The sequence below is a fragment of the Poecilia mexicana genome, unplaced genomic scaffold (assembly GCF_051168715.1).
Source record: "Poecilia mexicana isolate PSO_F unplaced genomic scaffold, ASM5116871v1 scaffold_8, whole genome shotgun sequence".
NCBI lineage: Eukaryota > Metazoa > Chordata > Actinopteri > Cyprinodontiformes > Poeciliidae > Poecilia > Poecilia mexicana.
The window spans coordinates 2,379,691-2,395,632 of NW_028263377.1; positions in this window are offsets into that span (position 1 = coordinate 2,379,691).

A 15,942-nucleotide genomic window follows, 5' to 3' on the forward strand; every position below is an offset into this window, starting at 1 on the left:
TATTTCAGAATAAACATGCTCTTTAAATATATTTGTAATAGGACAACATGCTTAATTTTTGTAGTGATTTAGACCCCTGCTAAACCAGCTGAGGACTGTCCTTTGCTCTCTGGAAAAATCTGAAAAACCTAATTCCTTTGTGAGGGCAATCATGATGCTAGAGCACTTTAAATACAAGGAGCATATGGGTTCCTTAGCCATCCTGTCACATGTGAATCACATCTGCACTAGCATTCTCCTTCTCCCCAACCCAACAAAGCCTATTTTGTGCCTTTTCCCCCATAGTGATTTTAGTAATCAGCATGGATAAATGTTGCCTTTTCAAATGTTCTTGCAAACAGCATTTAAATCTAGAAATGCATGATTTTTTTCCCCGTTCCAAATCAGTGACCCAGGTCAGATAATGACTTTGGTCTCTGTGTTCTGTCAGAGTGTTTTTGAGCAGTGCCCTCCATTTCTCTGGTGTTCCGGACAGCTTTCGCGTGGGTGTCAGTAAACCACACGTCCAACAGGAGGATGGTGCTTCTTACACTTTTCCTTTTAGCAAGCACAGAGACAAAGGCAGAAGAATTACGCACATTGGTCGCTTGCGTTGTTGTGAATCTTCAGTCAAATATTCGCTGCTCTGAGGTGTGTGGAACAAGTGCGACTGTGAGGAGGGTAACCGGGCTAATGCAAACTTTAGAAAAACACAGGCAGTAAAAATAGATTTTGTACTTTAGCATGTTTAATTGGTTGTTGAACCAATTAAACAACCAACTGGGAATTTTTTTTTGAAGATTTTCTATTTTTATTGTTGTTGATGTGAAATAAACCTGAGACTTCAGTCTGTTGAGATATGAGCTGACAGTTTTTAGTGTCTGCAAATACTCGGAAATCTAGGACAGCAAGCAGCACATTTTCCTTTTTTAACCTGTACACATTTTAACGTATCTTTCAAACCAGAATGCTCTTTGTTATAATATTGTTGGAAAATTCTCTGCATCTTTTTCTAAACCTGCGTCCTCATTGCTATAAGTTGCCTGCTTTTGTGTATTTTTTTTTCCCCAAATGAGATTTCTGAAACAGCCCAGGCCTGGTAATCTAGGCCACAATGCAGACTTGAGTTCTGTTATCTAAGAGAGATGGAGTGTGACAGGGGCAATAAGGTGTAGCGAGTTTTATGTAACCAGAGATTCGACATTAAGTGCTCTTATCTTAGCACCTAAATTCATTCCTTGTTCTCCCTGTTACCTCCATGTGACCCAAACACTCAACGTGACAACCAAGATCTTCTTTCTTTCCAACACACACTCAAGTCCTAAGGATGGTCTTGCCACCTAGCTCAGGTTTCATTGTAGAAGGGTGGGAAATAAGGGAGCATGGTTTTCTTTCTTACTCTGACACCAAGGAACCTGACAGCTGTATACTCTGTACACTGGTGAGGGAATTGTTTATGTTATATTCTTGTTTTCAAAATAAAAGAGTATAGTTGCATTAGCATATAAATTTATCAATGCAATGTTTGCCATCAACCAGTCAAACAAAAGTTTTCATGCTGCCAATAGTGTCAGAATGGCAGTATAAACGTCACATCAGCAAACTGCAATTGGAGCAGTCAGCACCAAGGCGCACGTCAGCAAAGCAGAAGCGCTGTGGCTATTTTTGTATTTCATTCAATTAAATATTTAAAACAAATGACTAAAGCCTGGTGGAAAAAATCTTGTCACCATTTCTCACATACCAAGGAGATTTATTAAACTGGTTTATGTCTAAAAGTAGGGGGAAGAGCAGAGATCTGCGACTTTGAATGTGGCACAGACTGTGTAGGACTATTTCAGAGACTGTTGGTCTGCTGATAACAACTCGTTACAAGCAGAATGCTTGTTACAAGCATTCTGCTTGTAACAACTCGTTACAAGCAGAATGCCATCTCTTAATGGACAAAAAGATGAACCTTGAAGCAGATTAGCTACAGCGTCAGAAGACCAGACCGGGTGCCGATCCGCGCTGCTTTGAACAGGAAACTCAGGATATAATTCACAAAGACCCACCAAAAGTGGACATAGAGACTGGGAAAATGCTGCCTGGTTCAGAGAGTCTTGATTTCATTGGTGACATTTTGGTAACTAACTGGAATTAGTTCACCCTGAAGTGTTGATGCTTTTCCAAGGATTTGGCTGCTGGTGGTGTCTTTTATTGTGGGTGTTTTTGCAGACTTTGGGTCCCTTGGCCATCGACTGATCATTTGTGTTCCAAACTACCTAAATATTGTTGCCCAACATGCCCATACCTCTGAAATCATAGAATGCTTATTTTCTGATAGCTATTCTCAGCAGGATAATGGACACATTTACAAAGCACAGATAATTTGTAACTGGTTTCTGAAACCTGACGAGGTCACTGTGGTCCCCACCGTCACCACATCTTAACGCAGTAGAGGACCTTATTGATGTGGTAAAACTAAAGCATTGCATCATGGATCTACAACCGTCAAATCTGCAGCAACATGTGATGCTGTGCTGTCAAGATGGACATAAATATTTAAGACATATTTACAATACATTGTTGAATCATTGCCATGAAGAACTAAGGCAGTTCCAAAGGCAAAAATACCTACTAAAATACAGTTCACTATATTCAGTTATTTAAAAAGAAATGTCCACATATTCAACTCTTATTGTTTTGTGTATCTTTGGTGAAGAAAGTGAGTTAGCTGCACTAAAGTGTTTCGGCAAGAATAGACTACTAATTTTATTTGTTCAGAAGTGGATAGTAAAGGTTGCACAATTTAGTGACTTTTGGGGGGAAATGTACTTGCAGGAGTATATTTACTGCACTGCATTTTTTACTTTTAAGTAATACTACGAACTATTGCTACTTTTGAGTAGATGAGTTTGCGTAAAAAAAACAAACTTCAGAGATTGGAGTCATTACATTCTTAGATTTCTGGAAAGTGTGAACTAATATATATGCAGATCTGAGAGGTCCTGGTCTGTGTCTACGTTCTCCAGACTTTAAAAGAGAGACCAAAGTGTCCTCTTTGTGAAAACTAGGCTTAAATTTCTCCTTAATCTTTTTTGCTAATTGTTATCCAATACCTTCCTGTGAGTTACTTTTTACTTCACGTTTTAGGGGAGGAAATATTTTTGAAAGGGTCAACTTTCTGAGTTCCAAAGATTCAGTGATTCTTACAGGAGCTGTTCCACATTGTGGTGATTTAATCTCTTTGCTGTGATCACCATTTATCTTCTGTGATTCTTCCTTTCTTCTCTTGACATTATTAAAACAGTGAGAGTCAGTAAAAATGGCTTAGGGTTTTGATTTATTATTTTTTTATGCTCTTTAAATTAATAAAATTTAAAAACTCATCGTCTTTGAGCAATACATGCTGGTTTTATTTTGCCAGCACTGAGGAACGTCACCATGTCATGCGACATTAATAGGTTGCTGGAGCAACACTGCAGCAGCCAGATTACGTCAGACGCTACCGTTTCTGCTCTTTGGCTGCAAAAGCTAGGATTATTTTCTGTGTTGACACAACTCTGCTCTGATTGGCTATAGGCTGCAGTGACACATGGCATTTTTTGTGTTGTTCTTCTCGCGTCATTAAATTTATACTTTGACTTTTGTTGACTGCCAATAATGAGAATGATCAACCAATTTTTACTTTCAACTGAAGAACTGCATTTCACCCTCATTGGAATGTGACTTGGTAATATTGTCAACACCAATAATTTTAATTTCTAGATTTTCTTGAGTTTCAGCACTAAAAAAAAAACAAACTTCTCTTTTGCTGCTTCTTTTTGACACCTGGGTCAGCATCAGTCAGCCACATTTGTGCTTACATGTACCTGGTGGAAGAAAAGTACCTGTTTAATTTGATTCTTATTACCAAATAAGTTCTGTCTATGATATGATGTTATATTATTATCTCCACATTTTACAGTTCTCAAACACCTTTCCCATTGAATCTCAGCAACACTTGCATGCCTGATTTTTTAATAATTTGTCAATAATAAATAATTCTACATTTTTCAACTAGATATTGAGGCAATTTTTGTTTCATTGTTTCTGTGATAAAATATCCACATGCTGTAAATATAAATTATCTTCAAAATACAATATTAGAATATTTTCTTTTCAGTTTTTAATGCAACAATTTTCTTGATCTCCTTTATCCTTGGCAAAAGCTTCAAATGCTTACTGTCTATTTCAGTTTGAACTTAGGTGTTGTTTCTGCTTAAACTTAAAGTTTTAATTGTAAAAATTGTTTGTGCCCTATCTAAGATGAATATCGTTCTTAGTTGGATCTTACCTGATGTGTGATATTGGCTCTTGATACTAATTAGTTATTTAAAAATCTTAAGCAACCGTTTTGTCAGAAACTTGTAAAATAATTTGGAAACATTCTGACAGTTTAGTCATGTAATGAGGAGTGAAAGTCCATAAGCTTGTAGGTAAGCTACAGAGTGCAGCTCTGACCTCTGGCACATATTTGAAGTGCAAGCTTCCTTCCAAGTTAATTATGAATTTCTAAATAATTTTATCTAGAAGTTAATTTTATTTTTATCTATGATTCTCTCAATTTTCCTATTACTGTGTAGCTCTTCCACATAACACAGTAGCCTTGTGTGGAACAGATAATTGTTCTCAAGGATCACAGCTCAAATTAACGTTATCAGACCAATATTACAATGAAATACACAAGCTTTCAATTATTTAAGAAAGAAAATTACGGTGAGATGTAAAATATAGTCCATGCTAACGTGCCTTTGAAACGCTACAACCTTTGACCAATAATTTAATTTTGACATAATTTACATGTTATGCAATAAATTCAGTATATCTTGTCTTTATGTTTATATTTTTGTTCTCTATTGTCTTAAGTTGTTCATGTATATTTCTTGATTGGAATAGTTATTGGGGAAAAAGAGGGAGAACGTGAGGAGAGGAAACGGCTACGTAATCTTCTGCCACTTCACAATAACAACATAGATATAATCATCTAACTACTTGAAGAATACTTAACAGTCTTACTAAAACATCAACATAGATGTTGAGCTTTGTTCAATTGAAATGTCATGAAACGGCCAACTAAATTAGTGCTTTAGAATATATCCAAAAAATATGTATTTTGGGGAGACTGAATGCACTGAACCTCATCAAAGTTAGCAAAACGCTAAATGAAAAATTAGCTCAACTAATGGTGCATTTCCAGATTAGCAGAAGTGTGCCCACCGTTGTTTTTCTCTAACATTGTTGGTTTGGTTCTTGTAAAATGACACAGAAAGACGGGGCCACACGCCATGCATGGAAGAACCACGACTGGTGAAAGTAACACTTTGAGCAGAGGAAGAAGACAAACTGCTAACTTTATATGATACTGTGGGTATTCTGAGCAAGTGTGAGACTATTTTGTTGCATTGATTAGTTTTGTATTTTATCAAGTGCAACCTTTCTCTTTTCTCCATGCTGGCTTTTTCCTTTTTTAAGGGTTGATAATTTGTTCGCTTACTCAAGTAAAGAGCCAAGCAAAGTAAAATTTGAAATTATTGACTAATAATACTCACTAATCGACTGTGTGCTTTTAAGGCTCAAATTACTACCAGTATTATCTTTTTTTTTTTTCTTCTGGAAGACCATTTTCAAAGGGGTTTCTTGGCGAGCGTCTAGTGAGAAAGCTCTTGCAAGCTTCCATGGCTCGGATTCATCGGTGACTCACCACCAAAACAAATCAGTCCAATTGCAGACAAGCTAGTGCTCACATTTCCATCACTTGTCATGCTGCCATTCTGCCTCCTCTGATGTTCTTTTAGCATTTTTTTTCTCCCTCATCTTCATAGCCTTTCTACCTTGAGGGCATTTACTCTTGTTTTTCTTTCTCTTCACCATTCTGATTCAGTGTGTTCGTACCACATCTTCTGTCTACATACCGAGACAGTTGTATGGTTTGATTGTTTACAACCAGACTAAAACGGGATTCAAATTGCTTTTTATGATGTGATTACATTTTCCTTCTTCCTGCTGTGAAAGGGCTCCTAATTGGTGGCATGAATGCATTCACTAGAGTTTTCATTTTAATCAGCTGACCTTTGAGCTGTGTTTACGTTTCTCCATAGTCAACCTCATTACGCTGTTCACTTCCAAATTGTCTTTCCTTCTTGGCTCATCCACTTCTCCAAAGGTCACCACATCATCACTACAGATGTACTGCAAATAAACAGAAAATAAATAATGAATCTGATAACCTGTTACCGGGGCTTGCCCGCTTGTCGTCACTGCGTTTGCTGGCCAATCCTCATCTGAGGGGGTGTGGCCTCCGCCTGCTGCGTGCCTGCTCTGGGTTTCTTGCGTATATTCTGAATGAAACAGAGAGGGAAGTATTTGCTTGCATGCTGCGTTCTGCTCCTCTCGCTGCTCTGACTGGGAGAGTGGAAGGGAAATCAGACTAGAGACTCAGCACTCTGTGCCACACCGGGAGTGCCTTTAGAAGAGTGAGAGAGAGAGAGAGAGGTGGGGGTTGTTTGCAGAAAGAGGAGGTCAGTCAAGCAGTGGTTGATGGAGGAGGCAGAGAGCAGTTTTCAGCCCTTTTGAATATTTCATAAGGGAGATCCTCCAACGTCAGGCTACCTGGATGGACTGAGAGAAAGAGTTGGTGCGAAGGTGTGCAGTTAACTGGCACCAGGACCAAGGGGGAAATGGGAGAGCAGCGTAGTTGAGAAGAGGATTTTTTTTCCCTGTGTGACCCTGTCGTAGAGCCTCACATAAAGAACAGATCTGCAAGAAGGCACTGGGGATGAACCAAAAACAAAGAGAAAGACAGGGGGCTCAACTACTGGCTGGCTATTCCTGAAACCTGTGAAAAACAGGATAAGGAGGGAGGATCCCATTTCTGGGAGAAAGTCTGTGTGAACGGCTGCTTCAGTCTGTCTTGCAATCTTTCAACAGATGAAAACTTATCTGATTCTTCACTGAAATTGAGGAATCAACTTTACATGAAAGACAGGTTGGTCAGAATTTAACAGAGGAATTACAGTCTCCCAAACGGGAGCCAACTCCATCCTGCAGGTATGTCGTCCAACGAGCTGAGCGTGGAAATGGACTCATGCATTCGGACATTCAAGGAGCACATGCACCTGGAGCTGGAGCCCCCAAAGATGCCGGGTGTGGTGGGAGGCAAGAGAGGAGCAACGTCTCCCAAACTGTCCCCAAGAAGCTCCCCGCGGCTCTTCCGCAAGCTGATGGTGAACAAGAGCATCCGACAGAGGCGGCGCTTCACCGTGGCTCACACCTGGTAAGGCCTTTGGGTGGTCAGTCAAAACAAATGAGGAAGACAATTTAAACGTACTAAGTGTGAATGAGAGGAAATGATAAAGCACACATTAATGTACTTAGGTGAAATTGTTGGAGAATTAGGAGATAACTGATAGAAAGGATTGTAAGGCAAAGTCTCAACATGGGAAAGGATGGAATAAACATGAGCGCTAGGATTCAGACAGAAATTAATTCAAGAGTTAAGCACAATGGATAAAAATACAGAAACAGAAATAATGGGAGGGTATAAAACCTCTTGAGCTTCCTTTAAAATTAGGTTGTAAGATTCTCTGAGATGTAATGTGTTGTGATTTGTCGGTGAGTTATGGGATTACATAATGCAATAAAGATGACATTCAGCAGAGGTTCCCCTCTGTACTACTATGTCTCTGCCTTGTACCTCAATGCATTTTTTGATGAACTGATCAGACCTTGTTTTGGAAGACTGCTGAGATGTGCAGGGATTGCTAGGTGCGTTACGCAACCCGGTGGTCCGTTTTCGTCCGCAACCCCAGGGAGCAAATGAATGCCTATATGACTCAACACGAGCTACAATGACTGATGCATTGCAAAATCACCAGGAACATTAGGATTTTGATGTCACAGACATTATCTAGATGGGATTCAAAGATGCTCTGATTCAGTTCTGACTTTCTTCATGGGCTGACCCCAAGGTATACCAAGGTTAATAGGAATTCTCTGAAAATCTCTAAAGTATAGTCATATTTAATGGAAATGCTACAGAAATTGATGGATTAATGGCTAGTTTTCTCTGGCTATAAGAAGCATACAGTAATGGAGCACTGCTGCTCATGATGATTCATTTGACCCATTCATTTAGATAAATTAATGTATTGAATCATATTACAAAGTTTTGGTTTGTTTGTGTAAAGTACTGGCATGACTGTGAAAAATGCTACATCTATTCTGTCCACTGCTCGTCAGCAGATTCTAGGAAAGCTACTAAGAAGAAAGACAAATTGATCTGTTTTGAAACATTTCCATTGACAAAACACACAGTGTCATGTCACTGAAACCAAAAGAGCACCACCTAGTTAAAGCTCTACACTTGGCAAGTATTTTTTTTCAGTATTTTTTCTGAGGTCTCTGGATCAAAATCAAGATGACAAAGGACATCCCTTGGATGAATGGATGTTTTTGTGTGGTAATTTTTTTTTCTTCTTTTTTTTAGCAGAAATAGGAATAATTATTATTAAAATAAGCTTCTAGATAACGAATTTTATTTTAAGTAAAATGTGGGATTAAATATAATGATATCATGACATTGTCATGTTTTTAATCATGAGTGTAAAGGAATTGACAATTTTATACAGTATAAACCCCACAACATTTTACATTTCCCCTTTCTTATTTTTTCTTCAAACCTGCCTTTAGATCTAGCAGCTTTCAGGGTTTATATTATGTGGCGAATGTTTTTTTTTAGTTTGTGGATTATTCAAAGCAGGGAGCTGGCTTAAAGTGACTATTAAGGAAGCTCAAGGTGACTCCTTTTGTTTAAACTGAGTCATTTGAGATGCTTCCTGATGCTGGTGAAGATGAAACGCATCACTCTGAAAAGACAGGATAATGAAAAATCCATACACACGAGTAGTTTTTTCTACTTAATCAGACTTATCATGACTTGTGCAGTGGAATAAAAAGAGATCTTGTTGTGGGAAATGAGGGTCAGGAAATGAATCCAGATTTTAATCCTCTCCTATGTTTTGCCTAGAAAGGAGTTGTCTCAGCAACGGGAGGGAAAAACTAAAATACATGTTTGTTTCTGTTCGTGTATTCATGCAGCCACTAGTCGAGAGAAATCCCATCTTCTCAACCGTACGTTTGGTCATGTCAGTGATTTGAACCACACATATTTGTCATATAATTCTTGTTTATTCCTTCTTCTTCTTTTCTAGCAGCCACTTCAATTTCTGTCTTCCCTTTTCATTGTATAGGCTGCGATGATCTGTCAGAGCCGGGTGGGGGTTGGGTGGGTATGAGGGAGAAAAGGAGGAAGGAAAAACAAGGATAATGGTTTTATTTAAGAATCATTAAAAAGTTCTTTTCTTTGTTTGTTCTCATAAATCTGCCACATGTAGGCTCAATCCAGGGACCAGACAAAGGCCTATTACACCCATTACTGCCATTAAACACCAGGCGAGCCCATTACCAGCCAAGTTCATGATAAATTATCCTTGAGCGAGACACTCAGGTCTCTTTGCTCACTTAGTCTGATTCTCTGACATGAAGCTAAAATTAGAAATATTGGAAAATAAAAGCAAGTTGGACTCATACGAAACACAAGTAGGAAGAGAGAGTAAGCTAAAACAAACAAACAAAAATAAATCGATAATTGATGTGGACAGCCAGGAGAAGGTTTCTTTTAAAAACTTCACTTAATGCTTGTTCTTCACCCATTGTTTATGCAGCCACATTTCAGACATAATAAAATAAGCAGCCGTATTACAAGCCAAAAAAATGTGCACAACTGTGGGTTGTCATTATTCATTAGCCTATAAAGAAAACAAAATGCCCCTCCTGGAAGTCCCTGTGAGTATTACAGGCCGTGAACTCTGTCTGACCTACTTGTCTGCCCACCTGTTCCAGACCTTAAAGAGAACATAAAAAAATATGAATTACTGAAAGTCTCATAACCTTTCTACTGTTGAATGAATAAAATGAAAAGGTGTTACATAAACATGCTTCTGTATATTGTTTGAGTTAGCACTGCATTAATTATCATAGAATAAACAAACCGAGACAAAGGAACTACTATTTATAGTTTAGTTTGCTCCTTTTGAAGAATAACCTTGAAGAACAACTCAGAATTGAATCACTATAATTAATGTGAGGATAGCCGAGCAGGTGAAATAGTTTGGCAGCTGTCACAAAAATCCCTAAATCTTTACCTTTTAATTTGAAACACCCTGCTTATGATGCATAAGGAAGCTTTTTGCTTTCCCCCTTTCCTCTATCTGCCCAATACCAACCACCACTCAGCAACTAGCTCCTGAATAATGTTATATGAACAGTCATACTATTGATTTTGTCTTTACAGATGCTCAAAACTAAAATAGTTAGCACTTGACCACAATTTAACCGTTTACTGGCTTGTAAGCTGAAAAAGATGCTTCAGAATGATTTGTTTGCAAATGCTGCTGTTGTGTAGATTTTTTTCCTTTATCCATTCTGCTGTCTTAATAGTGATTTGTTGAGTGTGGTCTGGTAATTCTGATTATTATAAAGAACTGTTGATAACATCGCATTGTGACTAACTGGCTCTGCTGTGGACAAGTGTCTCGTGACCCCCTGACCTGCGAGCTCTCAGACAACGGGTCTTCTGTTGGGACAGCTCAGCTTTTCCCGAATCCTTTCTTTCATGCTTTCTTTGTTCTGCTCTGACTCTCTTCTAAACTTCTCGCTTTCCATCTGGTGTTTTTTTTATCTAACTTTGGTGCTGCCTTGTCCCCTGTTTTCTTGCCGTCTCTACATGCCTCCTTGTGTAATTTTTGGGCACTTCTCTCTTTTTCCTGTCTGCCATTCTGTCGTTTTCCCTTTTTGCTCTCCATAACACCACATGATGTAAATGTTTGATGGTTGGCCGAGGGGTACGTCGGCCTCTTTTCCAACTCACACAAAAAGTGCATTAAGGAGAGAGAGAGACGGCAAGAAGGTATGAAATAAGAGAACAGAACAGGATGGAAATATATTAACAAATATAACACTAAGCTTCAGTGCTCATGAAAACTGTTCTGACAAGGTTAGAAATTGAGCAAGTATATTTTTTTTAGTCTTCAAGTCGTTTTCTCTTTTAAACCTTTATCCAGATTCTTCAAGGCAGTGCATGACTTGCATTATACAGATTTTATCTGAGGAAGAAGAAAGAGTGTTTATGCGAAGCCTTTCCTCCTTCTGAGTGATGACCATCAGATGCTTTTAGTGGAGTGAAGAGGCTTTTGAGAGAACATCATAGACTTATAAACAAGAAGAGGTAAGAAAATGTCAGATGTTGTTTGTGCATATGTAAAAAGACAGACACATAAACAGAAAAACAGACTTCATTTACCGCAGCGGTTTCAGGCTTGGCTCTACAGAGAGGGCTATTTACCTCAGCTTAAATGTCAGTCTAAATATCCATCTTTCATCACCATTCCATCCAGCGCTCCATCTGCTATTGATTTGTTTCTTTCTCTTCTGGCCTCCGTGACTCATCTAAAATCATCTCTGCACGAGCGTCAGGGAAAGATTGACGTGATTATTGTTGCCTCTGCTGCCAGTGTGTTTCTGCCAACTGCTCACTTGAGTAAGAGACAGGGAGACAGATGGAGAGGCGAAACAAAGAGCACTCGATTGCAGAGCAAATTGCTCTAAAATTAAATTAAAATATTAGTTTATTAAAGCTGATTACTAAATTCTGCTAAATCTCTGGCCTCTACCTTAAACTAGAAAAACTCACCTCCAGTTACTTTGTCCACATTACCTGATTTAGATTTTAAGTGCAAAGGTTTGCAGCTTTGACATATGCCCCATCCATAGTAGCCCATTCCATACTATTTTATAGTTGGATATTTTTCTACTATTTAATATACACTGCTCAAAAAAATAAAGGGAACACTCAAATAACACATCCTAGATCTGAATGAATGAAATATTCTCATTGAATACTTTGTTCTGTACAAAGTTGAATGTGCTGACAACAAAATCACACAAAAATCATCAATGGAAATCAAATTTATTAACCAATGGAGGCCTGGATTTGGAGCCACACACAAAATTAAAGTGAAATGTTCCCTTTATTTTTTTGAGCAGTATATATACATATATCAGTATTCATTTTCCTGACCCTTTCTGGTACTCCATTAATATTCAAAAGAAGATTCCAGTATGGCTAGAGCAGATGGAGGTCAAAGATCCTCTAGAAATCTGACAACTTTTACTCGTTGTGCTTGGTGGAGGGAGCATTAGCCTTTTGGTCCTCAGCTAACTTCCAAGCACAACAAAAACTAACCTCTTTAAGTGAAATCTGCTAACTTTACAATGAAAACATACAGGCTAAGATCTGCTTGGTGCTTTCTAACGTGGGCAGAACTTTTTTATAAATGTTATGATTTACAAAGCCCATCCACTTAGAGGAATGATATGATCGGTTGATGGTTCCTCCCTAGTAATATTTACTCTCGATAAAAAACACTCAAACAGAAAGAGGATCTCTCATTAGAGAATGAAGTGTGATAGAGTAGGGAATAATTGCATTTTAATCTGAGTAAACAGAGTTCAAATAAGGGTGAATTTATATGAGGCTGTGTATGTTCATACTAACTGGGGTGATGCACTAAACATTACATTTGCAGCACAGCAAAGCACAACTATCTCTTTTCAAGATTGTTTTTGCTGGATTTCTTTTTCTTTAGCCCTGGGTCTGACCCTAGATCCTCTTTATTGGACTCCTCTGGCTGGGTAATGGAGCATACACCTCTGGGATCTCTGTGCTGCAGACTACCTCATATCTTCCAATAAAATATGTATTGAATTTTGATTGCAATTTTATTGTTTTTGCTATCGTGAGGCTTTTGATTTTAATAACTCCTTAAAAAAAGTAACAATTTCAGCACTTTGGGTCAATACAGTTTACTGTGTTTGACTAGTCTACTTTTTTATCCCAATGAAAATTTTAAATCCAGACACTTAATTCAGAAAGCCAGGCTGAAACCAGCTTTTATGTGATTCTTATCAAGTAGTTACATTGATCTTGCAATCCTATTTCCAACGTGCATGGTGGTTCATCCTAGCTAACACACCAGGCGGAGTTGATTGTTGTCTGTTTTTAAATAGCATGCTATCCTGAAATGTAGCAACACAGATAGATTGCCTGAGTAAAATAATAATTTATGGACTTATATTGACCCAGATACATTTAATTTGCCACTTACTCATTAGCCTACTTAGCTCCAACTATCAAATCATGTGAAGCACAGCCAAATCAACTTTCCTGCATCCAAATAACTTCAGGAGTGTCAATTACAAAAACGCAGCCTGCGTTGTGTGTAAATCAAAACCCGGGCTCTTAAGTGTTTTGCAGTGTTTCATTTCAATACCGTCTTGACATGAAACACAAATATTTATCTGTGCTTGCATACTTACGTTGAAAAGTCATTTTCTGAACATTCCAGCGTAAAAAAGTAGATGAAATCTCCATTTCAAATCTGCATATGTTGGCTGTTTGGTTTTGGTAGAAGTTCTATTGAATCTGTTTTCCTAAAGTCAAACAGAAAATAAATATGAAAACTGTAAGAAGCAAAAGGTTGGAATTTAATATGAAGTTATGATGGTTTGTAATCTGAAAAATATTTCACCTATTTTCTCTTGTCAATTGAGAACAAAAATATTTGACAAAGAAAAAGTCTAAACTGTTATACTAGGACTTTAAATTTGTGTTGTCATCTACATTTGTCCTGCCTACCAGGTGTTGTGATTGGTTTTCTTGCCACGTAAGAGAAAAGCAGGCACTCCAGTCCTTTTTGAGTCAGAGATGTATTGGGTGATGTTGGCGGTGATTCAGAGGTCTAGAAACAGTCTTCCTCCTGTTCTTTCTCCTCCTCCTCCTCTTTATTTGCTCATGCTGCATGACTCGGTTCAGCACCCCTCATCTCTCTCTCTTGTCTCCCTGAACCAAGCAAACCAACCAAGCAGAAAGTTAACTATTCCAGATGGGTGACGGAGGATGAACATTAAGGGTTGTGCATGTGTGAGTGTCCCTGTTCACGTTAACATCTTCGTATGCTGTAATCATGGTATGGACTGGGGTTCAAAAGATGAATATTTGTAACACATGGATGATGGGTTTCTCAAATTACAATAAAACATCATGTATTAGTTCTGAGATTGCACATTTTCATTTCGCATCAGTGCAGCAGGAAATACATTAGGCTGTCCCATTAATGATCCCATGATTCATACTGACGTCATGTGTTGGAGACTTTTAATTTAACTCAGGATGTTGTTAGTTCACGACATTATGATGATGAAATATGTGACAATTTCTTGTTAATATCTTGATAATGTCTGCAACCAACCTCCAACAACAACAACAATAAAAAGATGTTTTTTTTTTTTTTTTTTCCTGGTTTGGTAGATTTATTTCAACAAAGACATTTAGCCAGTTTCTGGAAAACATGTGACTGTGCTGGCTTTCAGGAAACACATAAAACCCCATTTGTCTTTGTTGCATTCCATGTTTATTAAATGTTCTCATTTTTTGCTGCAATTACTTTGTCCACATCTAGTTTGCCATTTGGCCTGTGCTGAAGTGGCATTTGTGATAAAGGATGTAATAAAGTAATTCAGAATATACACACTCAAGTTTGACATCATCAGATTTCAACTATATTTTCTGCTGAGACCAAGCCAGTGCTTCTGCATTGTATCATAGTACTCTGAGTTTTTTCATTTCTTTTTTTGTTTTTGCCTTTAAAACTGCTTTTTGGTACATTTCAGAAGAAATAAAATTCCTTCTGTGACTTAGAAGAAACACTTGGAGACAATATAGAAGCAGATGAGTCAAATCTAATAAGAGTAGTTTGTTGATATTTTAGTTAAGAGAAAATATTTGTGTGTTGTCTAAAAGGTGCATTTATCTTATTCACTGACAATTAGAAAGACTACAACTGTGACTTTTTCCATTGCAGTATTACTTCTGCAAGCTTTCATGAACATGTTGGACATCCATTTATTTTGTTAAAATGTCTTCAAAATGTAGGAGTATCATGAAGCCATTGCTAATAATGGTGTGCTTGTGTGTCTTTGCCTTTGTGCATGGAAGTCTCAAAGTTGAATATTCTTTTTATCAGACAAAAAAGCATACACACATTCATTAATAACAGCTGCTCTAAAGCTCCATTTGGCCAATCTGAAGTAAGCCGAACACAACAGTACATTTCCTTTCTGCTTCGTCACCTCTCTGCCGGCTCTAAGACAGGAGCAACCATTATTCAACACTTGATTGCTGCCTATCACGCTGAGTGAAAGGAACGATGGCAGCATCCTATTTTTTTTCTGCTCAGCAGGCGACGATGTGCAGCCATGCAGAACGGGAGGCAGAGACGCATTAGGCTTTATCTTATCAAATGAACATGGGCTATTGGAATCTCGAGAACTAAAATTATTCAGAAATGAGTTCATTTTTTGAGCATGAATTAAGAAGTGATGGTGATTTGAACTCACTTGAACTTGGGAAATAAGTTTCCGTCTTGACCCTGCACTGAAGTTTCACTCATCACGATTAACCTCATGAAACAATAATTGTACTGGACTTGAACGTCTCACACTGGGCGAGCCCAAAATGACACAAAGTCCTGAAACAGACTGTACGACTTGTTGCTGCAGCACAATCATGTCTGACAGAAGAAACTACAGTCTTCATATGCTGCTTAAAATACTCGTATATTACCCTTATTTTGGGTCTTATTTTAAATGTGCTACACCTGTGAGCATATATATATTAGGAATGTGTAGCTTGAAAAAAAACATGTTTTCTTCAAGTACTGGGCTTTGGTATGAGCACTTGATGAAGGGTTGAAAGTCTTTGACTGTTTCTGTTCACATTTTTTTTATATCTACGCTGTAATTCACTGAAGTTTGAAATATTCT